The 13656-nt window shown below is 40.7% G+C and overlaps 1 protein-coding gene across 1 annotated transcript in view; it reads left to right on the forward strand.

Annotated features, from left to right (window-relative positions):
• MARCHF11 (membrane associated ring-CH-type finger 11) overlaps positions 1 to 13656 on the forward strand; it is a 110770-nt gene that overhangs the window by 13621 nt on the left and 83493 nt on the right. The gene's annotated exons all lie outside the window — the stretch shown is intronic.

Genomic DNA, 13656 nt, shown 5'->3' on the forward strand with positions numbered 1-13656 from the left:
ATGCCCTTGTTATGTTGTGATGAGACTACTTGACCTCTATGGTTTTCCTCTTAAAAACCTCTAACCTAGTCTAATAATGACAAAACCATCAGCGCAAACCAAACTGGGGGATAGTCTACAAATGCCCCTTCCACATTGCGAAGGAAAAACAAGGAAAGCCCGAGAAACTGTCACAGACCAGAGGGAGCTAAAGAGATGTAAGGACTGAATGTAACGCGGTGGTGTCCTGGATGGGATGCTGGAACAGAAAAAGGCGGACATCGGGGAAGAATTAGTGAAATCCTAGTGAAGTGTGGAGCTTAGTTAATAAGTGATGCACCACTGTTAGCCTATTAATTGTGACCAATGTGTCAGGGTAATGTAAGATGTTAACAGTGAGGGAAACTGTGTGCAGGGTACAAAGGAACGCTTTACACTATCTTTGCAACTGTTCTGCAAATCTAAAACTGCTCCCAAATTCAGTTTATTAAAAAAAATTATGGGGAAGCCTAAGTCCAACTAGATAGAAGGGGTAGGGAAAGTCTTCCTGAGGAAATGACATCTGAGCTTAGACATAAAGGTTGATGATAATCCCACCTTTGAAAAACTCTAAAGAGCATGTTGAAAGGGAGAGCAGCTAAACCATAGACTGTGAGTAGGAAAGAGCTGGTATGTTCCAGGGAGTAAAAAGAGACCATGACTGAGGAGGAGCAAATGATGTCTTCAGGGAAGCAGGGGTGCACTTCACCACACAGGCCATTTGCATTTCATTCGTGCATTTCCTCATTCATGAGGAATTTGCATTTCATTCTAAGGGCAGGCAGAAGGCTCTGGAAAGTCGCAGTCAGTGGAGTGATGTCTTTTGTTGCTTTGTGGAGACTGGGTTGGAGAGAGGCTGGGCTGAGGCAAGAATGCTGTTAGAAGGCTCCCTTGGTGAATGGGTGGAAGGACAGAGCAGTAGGTCATGATGGCAGCAAACATGAAAAAAAGTGGATCCACTTGAAAAACGTTTGAAAGTAGAAGCAGCAGGTGTTTAAATTTTATTTTCATTTGTGTAATTCATTTGATGATAGAACATCTGAATTGACCTGAAGCTATTGATAGTTGTTATTGATCAGTTAAGGTCAATATCCGTATTTTTGCTGTAGAGATACTGTGATTAGAAAATAGGATGTTGACCTAGATAGACCCTGCTGAGGATGTGGAATGTTCCATTTATGTTGAAAATGCGCCGTATCATATTTTAACAATCTGGACAATTTCAAATTTGAAACATGTATGGCCTAAGGTATTTTGGGTAAGGGATTTTGGCCTAACATATGGTTTGTCCCAGAGACTGTTGCATGCATTTCTGAGAAGCATGTGTATTCTGCTGTTGTGGCGTGGTGGGTTCTATAAATGTCTGCTTGGTGTAGTTGATTGATAGTGTTGTTCAAGGCTTCTATTTTCTGCTGATATTCTCTCTAGTTCAAAGTGGGGTATTGAAATCTCCAACTATTATTGAATTGTCTGTTTCCCTCTTCAATTCTGTCAGTTTTTGCTTTTTGTATTTTGGGGCTCTGTTATTAGAAGCAAATATGTTTATGAGTGTTATACCTTCTTGAGAGATTGACCATTTTATCATGACAAAATGTCCTTCATCTGTAGTAGTAGTTTTCATCTTAAAGTCTGTTTTTGTTTGATATTGTGGTAACAATCACTGGCATAGCCACTCCAGCTCTCTTTTGATTACTGTTTGGATATATATATATATATATATATGTATATATATATATATATACATATATATATATATATATATATATATATATAATTTTCATCCTTTTACTTTCAACCTATTTGGTCTTTGAATCCGAAGTGTATCCTTGCAGACAGCATAGGGTAGGATTGTTGGCTAAGGGAGCTTGAACCTGCATATGGTTATTCCTGAAACAGAGCCTCATGAAAAATCAGTAAGAGTTGGTGAGCTAGCTTTCTTTGTGAAGTTATCAGCTTAGGAGATTCTATGATTCTGCAATCATGGTGATTATGTAGTGCATGAGATTAAGTGTTTCAGATCCCTAATCAAATAGTCTCTTAATCTGTGTGTTGGTGCAGTTGTCCTCTCCCATCATTCATGAAGGAACTATGTGACTTTTCATCATCTTCTTTTTCCCTGATCACCTGAGACTTGGTGTGAGTAATTGAGGAGTTTTGGGACTCTATGCTTTTCAAGTATCAAGGAGATACTTACTGCCATTCATAAATATCCAACTGCTTCTTCCAGGTCTCCAGAGCGTCCTGGGTATGAGTATGTTGACACAATTAGCCTTTGTAACTTAAGCCCATCCTTTAAAATATTTGTTGCACATCTTCTAGAGGGGTTGAGATTATATGAGGGTCAGTATAATACAATAGAAAAAGCATGGACTTTAGCAATGTGCAGACCAGGGTCCAAATTTTAGCTCAACCTCTAACAAAAGCTGTGTGACCAGCAGTGACATTATTATATTAATTCTGTCATATTGTTGGGGAGAGTTAAATCAAGTAGCATTCTCAAAGTTGTTGGCATTTGATTGTGCTTCATTAATTCCTGACTTCTAACCTTATTAGAACAAGTGTTGTAACAAATACAATTCTGCCAGATTTTGTGTTTGTTGTTTATTCATTCTTTAAATAATCCAACAAATAATTACTAATTGATGGGCACTGTTCTAGGGGCAGGGGATGAACAAAAAAGTAAATGAAAGAAATAAAATCTCTGCCTTCAGAGGGCATACAACCCAGAGAGGGAGACAGATGCTATACAAGTATAAATTGCAAGTCAAATAATTAGCAAACTAATTAGGAGCAAGTGCTAAGGAAAAAAATACCGGGCAAAGAAGGAGACCTATAAAATCTTGGGAAGAGGTGGTTAAATTTTTAGGTACATTGGTCAGAGAAGGCTACCAATCCCCGATCTTTGACTTTGATTGACAGAATTTTCAAATTTATGGCTTTCTAGAAATAGGGTATGCTAGTGAATGATTACTTTTCCTACTGAAACACATTTCATTCTGGGTTTCAGTTTTCTAGGAACTGGAAAGGTCAATACTTGTAGCTTATAGTTTTATAATTTGCATCAATATGTTAAAAGCCTTTATAGTGGCCAATTCCCTCAATCCACTGTACTATCCAGGATATTATGGTGAAGATTCAATACATTGGTTTTAGGAGCAAGGACAAAGAGTGCAATCAGATGGATGTAAAGAGAAGAAGAGTAGTAAAGATGTATTTTAGAATCACAAATGATCAATTTGCTCTTCCTGAGTCATTTGCTGTTTGATCTACAGAATTTTCAAGGGGTAGGATTTTAAATAAGTGCCATGATATACGAGAAATTCAGCCTACTTTGGATTATTATAATTTTTAAAGTAATCTCTATGCCCAACATGGGGCTCAAACTCATGACCCTGAGATCAAGAGTAGCACACTCCACCAACTGAGCCAGCCAGGTTCCCTTGGATCATCATCGTAATTATTATTTTTAATGTTTACTCATTTTTGAGAAAGAGAGCACGAATGGGGAAGGGGAAGAGAGAGAGGGGGGGACAGAGGATCTGAAGCAGGCTCCGCACTGACAGCAGAGAGCCGGATGTGGAGCTCGAACTCACAAACCGTGAGATCATGACCTGAGCCAAAGTTGGACGCTTAACCGACTGAGTCACCCAGGTGCCCCATGGATTATAATTATTTTTAAGAATGATTTTTATAAATATAGTGATAATAAAACAAGTAAAAAACTAATATTGGGCTTATTTTATCCTGATGTTGAAAAACATACAATTTCTAAGGTGGATTGTTTTGAAGAGAAGCTCCATCATCTAACTGAATGTCATCTAGGAAACTTGGCTATTTGGAGAATGGATGTTTGAGGCTGTAATTTTCAAGATAATATAATTAAGAGATACTGAACATGACTTGGCCACTATGAAAATCATGCATTGACCAAAAGAGGGTAAATGACTTTTTATGTTGCTTTTGGAGCTACAGAAACTGACATCTGGGCTTCCAAAATCCATTTGGAATAAATGGCTTCCATTAATCAGTGAACTGGATGCTGGGCAGCCCATCTATTTGAATCTCTGCCATTGACAGAGAATATGAATATAAAGGAGTTTTGAAGGGTAAACACTCCTTCCTTCTCTTCAGAAAACTTTTAATAATATGGAGACACTCTGTTTGAGCTTATGGTACTTAGTCAACCAAAATGGAATAATCAGTTCCCTAAATTTGATGGGAAATGTCATCCATAACTCACAACCCATGGCTTTCAAAGGCCATAAGCAAAGTGGGTTATTAAGAATCTTTTATTCAGAAGAAAAGTGATGGTCATTTCATGGAGAGTAAGATTCATATTTATAAACATATGCAGGAGGGAAGACAGATCATTCTGAGAATAAGCATTCTCCATGGAGCCCTTATCTGGGTTTTCTGTATTTGCTTGAATGCCTTTGTAATAGATAAGTTTAGGTCATCAATTAAAAGTTCAGTGCTTTTCAAAACAAGTCAGAAGTGGCAGGTCTTGAGGATTTATAGGAGCAAGCATCTGACTATTGGTATCCGTTTCCCCAGTTAGATGTCAGAAGAGCTTCACTATGCAACTATGCCCTCTAGTGTTTCCTGTTAACTCCACTTGTGTTCTTGAAACGGATCTCATAGCGCACAGAATTCCCTTGACCTTAGACATGTTTCTCTACCTTTTCATCTTGTTTGGAAATAAATTTGGGCCAGTTTCCATTTACTTAAAAGGCTTTGGCACCTGGTGTTGTTCACCTAACTTGTTTCGAAAAAGGTGCTCCTTTCTCTCTTCGACCTTGATCAAATCAACCATTTCTACATTCCTGTTTTCTTTCTTTCTTTCTTTTTTTTCCTTGACACTTTTCAATTTGGGGGAGTTCATCTTTACTCTGTTCAGAGATTTTGGAATAGCTACTTCTTGAATAGTTGAAGAGCGTGAAGTATGTGAACCCAAGCAGAATGTGAAATCCATTCAAAGTTATTTTAGGGGGTGCCTCACATTTTGATTGCCCATTGACTATCTGGGCACAACAACTTTAAATGGAAGATAATTATAGCCCCTAGTGGTCCCTGCCAGAATATTTGCACTATATCCACAATCAAGTATTTTCGATATTTTTGTCAATAAGACAAAAAAACCTCTTTTTTGGATTCATCCGTATTTGGAGCAGTTTTGTTATTTGAAAACCAGTCATTGCATTTTGGCTTGTTGTTGCCGCTGTTGTTTGGCTTTAGTTTTTGTTTGTTTGTTTGTTTGTTTGTTTCAAGGGCCTTTTACTTTTCTCTGGGCAGCATTTTAAAAGAGAATTAGACAAGAAGCAATTTTCTTGATGTAAAACTTATGAACTATATTTGAAAATGAGGTTTTTAATTACTACTGATTGTTTTACTAATGGCAAGCAATCTTGCTTGAGGGAGAAAATTTTTCCAAGCAGCTTGAGTTCTTAGTTAACAACCAGAGGAACTGTAATTAAGCAGTAACTAGGCACCGGGCATCTCCTGAGGTTCGTCATGGCGGGGAGGGGATGTGGAAGATGATTCTCTCTGGCTGGTTGTGAATCCCCAGGAAAGGCTCTGTTACCCTGGAAATAACAAAGAAATAGAGCAAGGAAAAAGGAGAGATAAGTAGAATTTTTCTCTTTCTAAATGGGAAATATAATTTTGCTTTAGAGGTACAGGCATGTCAAGAACACTAATAGTGTGCATTAGAACAAATAGTATTTGTCTGAACTCACATGCATACCCTTTCCAGATCAAGGAGGCCACAGTTACTCTTGTCTCGATGCAGAGAAAATATGACCTATTTGTTACTGAAAATAAACAGTGTATAAATACTCAAAGAACTTGGTTTGTAACACTTCCCCTGCCTTCTGTATCGAGTAACTCATTTATCAAATAGTACATGAGACTATGGCAAGAGGTACAAAGAATGTTATGTTCTGTCAGATAAAACCATTTAAACTGTGGTTTCCAAGAGCCGTAGGTGGGGCCGGGGCCTGTAGGAATATGAAGCTTCTGTTGGATGATGATGGGGGCCATAACATTCATTAAATGTATTTTACATAGGGTTACAGTGTGTGTGTGTGTGTGGGGGGGGGGTAAGTGAATAAGTAAATACATAAATAAAAACAATATCTTTTACATAAAAATGTACATGTAGTACTTCTGCCTTACCAAAACCTGAAATGTATTTCTAGGCCAAAATAAGTTTCAGAGAATATTTAAAAAGCTAAGCGCGATAATAATTGCATACATTAGCATGGTTAATTCATAGCCGGATATCTTGGTAGCTAGCGTGTATTTTAGTTTGGCCTCCTAGAAAAATATTCTTCATCAGATTTTGGGACAGTAAGAAAAATGATTTATATTATTTATTAAGTGCCTTTTTTTTTTTCTCTCAGCTGCAAACGATAGGGTACTAAATGACGAACGCAGTGAATTAAAATTGTCTTGCGTGGTCAATAACATGTTTTCAGCAGCTAAACCTTGAGCAAATGCTGAGCATATTAATTTTCACGGCAATGTTCCGGCAAAGGGTTGGTACAAAACTGGGACAGTTTTCAATAACATAGCATAAAGTTTCATTGCGAGTAAGGAGAGAAACATTTACACTGATAATGTATCTGCATTGCATGTTCTGTATTAAAACCATTGCCTAGCAGCTCCACACTCACATAAGATTGCTATTTCCATAAAGGACCGAGAGAATACTAGCCATTGTTGAAGGCGGTTTTCGTTTGTAATTTGAAGACAAGACCCCTACTACAGATAAGGTGCTAACTATACATGGGTGACAGTTGTATGACATGAAAAGTAATACAACGCTCCTTGTCAAGTATGGGTCTGAATTTGTCTAGCACTTTAGATGTGAGAGAACTCACTTCTCAGATGCTATCAGAGTCTGATAATGGAATTTCTTCTAGATGTCTGATCAGAACCGAACAGTGCCTGCAAAATGACGATGCCATCATCAAATTATACAATTATTATCTTTTAACTGTATATGTATACAGTGAATCCATTCAGAGCTCAGCACAACAGATAGATGGCTTTATTCACTTCCAGATACTTATGGATTAAAGCTAACTTGATTGCAAAGCAAACAGCTATGGAAAGTGATGTGGATTAGACAAGTGTTTACTTAAGCAAATCCCAACATGTCATTTCCAGGACTGAAAATATCTTAAGTATGGTTGTTGAGAGCGATCTGGAGTAGGAGGTTAAGAGTTATGTTTGGGCACCTCCCTGTGTACACACTTTCTCAGGCTGACCATGGCCGATGAGAAAACATGGTTTGGGAAACAAGCATTTGTTGTCGCACTACAATCACTATTTCTAGAGACCCTTCCTGACAATAGCCACCATTTATGGAGCACTTGTGCAGGAAGCCGTTTGCAAAGTGCTTAAGAGGCATCGCCCCGTTTCGTTCTCAAGCTGCTGTACCAACGAGTAGTCTAGAAAAATGTGTCTTACTCTGAGGTGCTTCAGTTTAAGTTGTGCCAAGATTTACAGGATTACATTTGAATCAGTTTGGGAAAATGGAAAGAACGCTTCCTGATAGGGAGCCTGATCCTAGTTCATGAGCCACCACAAATCACTATGGGATTTGGGTTAAGTCTAATAATTTACTAAACTGTGTTGAACTACACAAGTAACTTAGGAAAATGTAACGGAGTTAAAATGTATGTTAAAATTTAAATGATTCAGGTAGTATAGAAACCAGTGGAATGAAAATGGATACTCTCTCCTTTTGTTTACCTCCCAAGCCCCACCCCCAACCATTACCCCAATCCAAGTGTTCCCCGATAAGACTGTCACCTTCTAAGACTTTCTGAATAATGTATTATTTCCATATGTACAAATTCTGTGTATTTATAGTATTTCTCTTTCCTGCTACCTGCCTTGTTCTGCAGTTCCTTTCATCTGGCAGTGTTTTGACCCTGTATTATTTTTTTAACTGATGTATATATTCTTCAGAATGGATCTAACAATTTATTTAACAGTTTTCCTGTTGGGGGACAGTTAGTTAGTTTATAAATTTTCGCTGTTGTAAAATGGCGACAGTGAACTCTATACACTCACGTTGGGTGTATTACTGTAAGGTTGTGTCAGATGTAGAAATGTTGGATTATAGAGTGTCCACCATTAGATTTTTGATAGATATTTCCAAATTGCCCACAATCAGCACTGAATGAATATGATTCTCCATTAGCATTGTAGGACAGTGGTCATTTCCCCTATTCTGACCAACGTAGGAAATTACCAATTATTAATTATGAATAAATTATTTATTAATGTTGCAGGAAAGCGATACTTTGTTATTTTGATTTGCATGTCCCTGATTACTAGTGAGATTGAACATCGCTTTCTATGTTTACCGATCGTTGGTATTTCTCTGTGCTTGTGAATTATATGTTCATATCCTTTGTTTTTATTGACGTTAAGCTTATTAATTTAAAAAATTATATTTACATCACTACATGTTTTCCCTTTTTTTTTTTTTTTTTTTTTGGCCAGCTCAATCCGTCAGTTTCTGTAACATAGCTTACAATCTATCTGGCAGATAGACATTAACAAATCATCATGCAATTAATTTTTCAACTTTTTATGAGGATTACCTTTGTGTTTCTGATTTCTTGCTTAATTGCCTTGTGATTAGAAAACATGGTGCGTAAGAATTCATTCTTTCAGTGTTTGCTGAGACTTGAATTTTGGCCAAGTATGTGTCCCGTGTGCTGGAAAAGAATGCGTTTTGTCCAGTTGTTGGATGCAGTTCCTCGGGTTTAATTGGATTGTCCAGTAGGGCTTTGCTCCACCCTTTCCAGAATTCTTGGACTTCTTACCTAGGGTGAAACCCACAGACTTTCTGGGCAAGGAGCTACAGAAAGCCCCTTGCATTACTTCCTAACCATGTCAGATAAGATCTGCTGTTGGTGCCCATGGTGGCTGTGATGCCAGTGGTGGCTATCTAAAACATCTGCAACTCAGAAGAGACAGGCCTCTCTTTTTTCATAAAAGTGTCAGGTGAGATGCTCCTGGGCTGTGAAGGTCACGTGTCAGAGTCCAGGTTCTTCCCCTCTCATTGTCCTGACATATGCGACCTCCATTTCCAAGTTCATCTTCTTGCCCAGAGCGGCTGTTTCACCTCCAGACGTTGCATCCATGTGCCAACTGGGAGCCAGGAAAAAGAAAGCTAAGCACATCCCTCTAGAAATGTCTTAAAGTGTCTAGAAGCCATCTCCCAGAAGTCGTGCACAGCACATCAGACTATGCTCCGTGCCTACGGGACGGGTGGGCCATATGACTAAATATCACATTTAACTTCAAGACAAGCTAGGAAATGTGTGGCGTTCGTTCTGGCCAGCCTGTGACCAACTGAATTTTGGGAATTCTTAAACAAGAAAGGGATGCATGGGTACTGAGCAACAGTTACCAGTCTCTGACATAACCAGTTCTTTCAACTATATATCCGTCCATTAATAGCCAACATATTGAATACAAGCGTCTTGAAGTGTAAAGAATATCACACTTAATGTTGGGTGCAGTCTTTGCTCAAACACTTAGACTTTCCCCTTTCTGCGTCCTAAAACACAACTCTGAGCGTGCTTCTTGGGAGCCCTTCCAGGAGCTCCTGGTTGCCTACAGAGTGCCGTGCATGCTCCCAGCATGGTGGTCAGGTCTTATTCAAGCTAGCGACATCTAAGCTACCAAATGTACGCCTCCTTCAGTGCTTCCGATAACCCGTGATCCGGCCAAAGAGTTATCCTTGTTTTTCTAGCACAACCCACAAGTCCGGTCTTAGTTCCTGAGCTGAAAGCACTCCTTTCCCATCTAGAAATGCCCTTTCTCTCTTTTCTACATGGAGAAGGTCCCTCTGGCTTTCCAAGTCTAATCTAAAAGCCACTTGTCGACCAAGACATCTTTGAACACTGCAGCACGTGTGTGATCTTCTCCTCCTTGCAACTGCCTTGGTACTTTGTCTTTTCTGCGCTTCTGTCATCGCGCACACATTTTTATCTTGGCGCTCAAGGGCAGGACCGGTCCCTGACTTAGTATTCCACCCGCCACAGTGCCCAGCCATGTGTATAACATTGAACAATGCATCGAGAAAGGAAATTAAGTGGATGATCGACTGCTTGTAAAATGTGTGCATTTAGTGTCATAGTATTTATTTTATACGATCCGAATGATCGTGCTACGTTAACGTAACTTATGCTCTGTGTGGTCCAAATGACGCGGTTGCTGCGTTATCATTGTAATAAACTGAGAGATGCATTTAGTGTGAATATAGCATAACCAGCTGCAGGTGGCGAGAGAAAACACGATACCACTTACTGGCATATCTTAATATTTTAACAGACCCGTTCTTAGCCAAATAGAGGAAGCAGAATTTAGAAACGGTGCCAATTCCTGCAATTGAATCCATCAGGGGACACTTTATTTCATCAACTTTGGGAGGGTGTGATGAAACTTCCTGGGTTCCGTTTGTGTCTCTGATTGAGGGGAAGAAACGGATCTCTGATTTTGCTGTGAGAGCTGTTTGTAGGCAGTCTCTTCTCTTGTGGCTTTATACCTATCTCTTCTCGATCGGGATTTCTTTGTATTGGACTGGGTCCTGCCAGAATTTGGCTTGGTTTCTTTAAGACGAATTAACAAACAGGGCTTGATACGGTTTGTGACACGGCTCTTGATAACACTTACTGTTCTTGTGTCATAGCTATACTTGGAAGGTGCGTTTGACCTATAGCTCTCCGCGTTGGGCCAGAAGCTTGGAACAAATCTCATGTTTGGACAAAAACTGAAAGATTTCTTCGTGATACAGAAGGAGGGGGGCAGGTAGACACTGTGTGGTTTGCATCACAGCCATTACAAGCCTATTTATCTCCGTGTATTCATCTTTTTTTTTTTTTAATTTTTTTTTCAACGTTTATTTATTTTTGGGACAGAGAGAGACAGAGCATGAACGGGGGAGGGGCAGAGAGAGAGGGAGACACAGAATCGGAAACAGGCTCCAGGCTCTGAGCCATCAGCCCAGAGCCCGACGCGGGGCTCGAACTCCCAGACCGTGAGATCGTGACCTGGCTGAAGTCGGACGCTTAACCGACTGCGCCACCCAGGCGCCCCATCTCCGTGTATTCATCTTAATAGATGCACAAAAAATGCACTTGGTGAAAGTCATTTATTTAGAACCGTAAGCAAAATATAAACAAAAATATAAAGCTCAACTAAAACCCTTTTCATGCTTAATGAGTGAGATACTGGAAATACAGCTGTCACGAGTTATCTGAGGTTGTTCTGGAAGTACTTAACTAACGCAGTTACCTTTTCCTCCCACTGAACATCAGCAAAACAACTACACTTTGCCTTCACCCAAAAATGATGACAGGGAAAAAAATCCCCAAAAAGCCATTATTATTTTGTTTACATTGCTTTGGCTAATGGGGAGATTAGGTATCTCTTCATGTGTGTTATTGGCAATGTTAGGAGCGAGATGTGAAGTGTTTACTTGTGGCAGTAACTGGAGACCTGGAAGAAACAATTCTATTTGATATTGGCTTTCAATAGCTCCCATCTCTCTTCCCCCCTACCCCAACACATAGGCTCCCAAGGTAAAGATGCCAGAATGTCGACTGCCAGGCTTTTGTCCTTCTAGGAAACAAAATAATGAATCAGTCTCAAAGAGTGGGCTATAGTGGGGGAGTGGTTCTGGGAAAAGGATTTGGGGCCTATAAACTGATACTCTGTTTCTAGAGAGTGATCTAGACATGTTTCTCTAAATATAAAATAAAATGTGTTCAACTCTTTGCCTTGGCAATCCTACCTTAAGAGGTTTACCATAAGGATATAATTATAGGAGTCTGAAATGATGGACGTATGAGGATATTGGTTTCAGCCTGGTTTGTGATACAGAAATATTGAAAAAGACCTAAATGCTGATCCACAAGGCCTGATGCACGGTTATGTAAATGATGCCACCCCAATGCAGTGGAGTGCTAGGAAGCCAATGAAATGTGTTGACTTGGAGAAATTTTCCACCACCTGTTAATGAGGACAAAGGGCAGGTTACAGGACATGCGTGTGTTCTAATTCCACTTAGTAGCTGAATAGGTAGATAGACCTCTATCTATATATCTGAACATACCTTTGAATGTATAATTATACCTAGAAAAAATTACTAAAATATGGACACTGGTAATTAAAATCCAGCTGGGAAGACACATGTAAAAGAGAAGCTCTTGGGGACCAACTTGGGGAAGATACTTACAATGACTGAAGGTCACAGGGTTTCCGAGAAGGGAAAGGTCAGCGGCGCAAGAGAGACCAAAGAGGGTCTTACACGGTGGGAAGCACTTGCGTTGGTTCGTTCGCCAGAGTCAGGGGTTGATTGGGTGGAGAGGCAGGAGCAGGATTATGGGTAAGAGGGACAGCATTCACCCTACAATATTTGCGCACAGCAGCGAGGCGGACCCTAGGAATCACATGTAAGTTATAGCTTCCAGACTAGAGGGGTGTACAGCCCACTGGGGGATAAAAACACACAAATTACAACCCAGTGTGGATTGTCCTGTCTGCACTGTGAGAGTACTAAAAAATGGTACCTGCTTAAGCCTTGAATGTGGTGAACAGGGGTAGACGATGAGGGGACTGCCGGAGGGAAGTTTCTAGAAGAGGTGAGGGTGAGTTGAAAGTCAGCAGGCGTTAACTCTGTGGAGAGTAAATACTGGAGGCAAACATGAATGCTTACCTCAAATACAAATGCTTACCTCAGACTTGACCGTTACGCTGTACAGAAGGCCATCCGCAGCTCAGTAACAGGTAATGTGTTGAGCCTGTTTGGGAATAGCGCTCCCTTTTCACTCACAGAGCCCGCGTGGGTTTCTCTGGCTTGTCCACTGGGGCCCTTTTGCCTGGATGCTGAGCACCACATATGGAGCTGCTTAGGTGGATTGATTTCTGGGTCTGGGGAGGGGAGGAACATCTGTCTCCCCATTTCATCTCCACTCCAGCTCTGTGACAGGCACGGGCACAGGGCAGGGTGAAGAATTTGGGCCACATGCGGCAGGAGGCCCTGGGTCATGGGGCATGTGTCTATATAGCTTTCGTGGAGACTACCAAAAAGCTTCCAAGGACTTGTACCAACTGATACTCCCACCAGGAGTAGAAGAGAGTGCTTCCATATCTTCACCGGGAAGCATAAGGGCAGAGGACTGTTTTCCTCTTCTCAGCTTTCCTTCGCCTTTTGTCTCCATTTCATTTGGACCCTAGGTCTTTAAAACAAGAGGTACTAGTGACTTTCTGGAAAAACTTCCCTTAAATTTCAAAAGAAAGCCTTGGACATTGAGGTCAGCCGGGGCTTGGGGGAGGAGTGGAGCTGGGTGGGCAGCACAGAGCAGTGCTGGGGGGAGGGTGGGAGACTGGGAGGGTGCGGGGTGGTGGCGGTGGTGGTAAGGAGGGCTCTGGGTGAAGAGATGAGAGGGGCTGCTAGCAGGGTGCCTGGGTGATGGCTGGGGAAGAATCGGTAGGTGGAGGTGGGGAACAGGTCCTGGAAGGATGGGGTGCTTACTCCCCCTTCCCCAGACTCACCATTGCTCACATGCTTTTGGACAAGGGTCAGTACTGATTAGAGTTGGACGTTGG

Source organism: Prionailurus bengalensis, chromosome A1 (genome assembly GCF_016509475.1).
Source record: "Prionailurus bengalensis isolate Pbe53 chromosome A1, Fcat_Pben_1.1_paternal_pri, whole genome shotgun sequence".
Taxonomy (NCBI): Eukaryota; Metazoa; Chordata; class Mammalia; order Carnivora; family Felidae; genus Prionailurus; species Prionailurus bengalensis.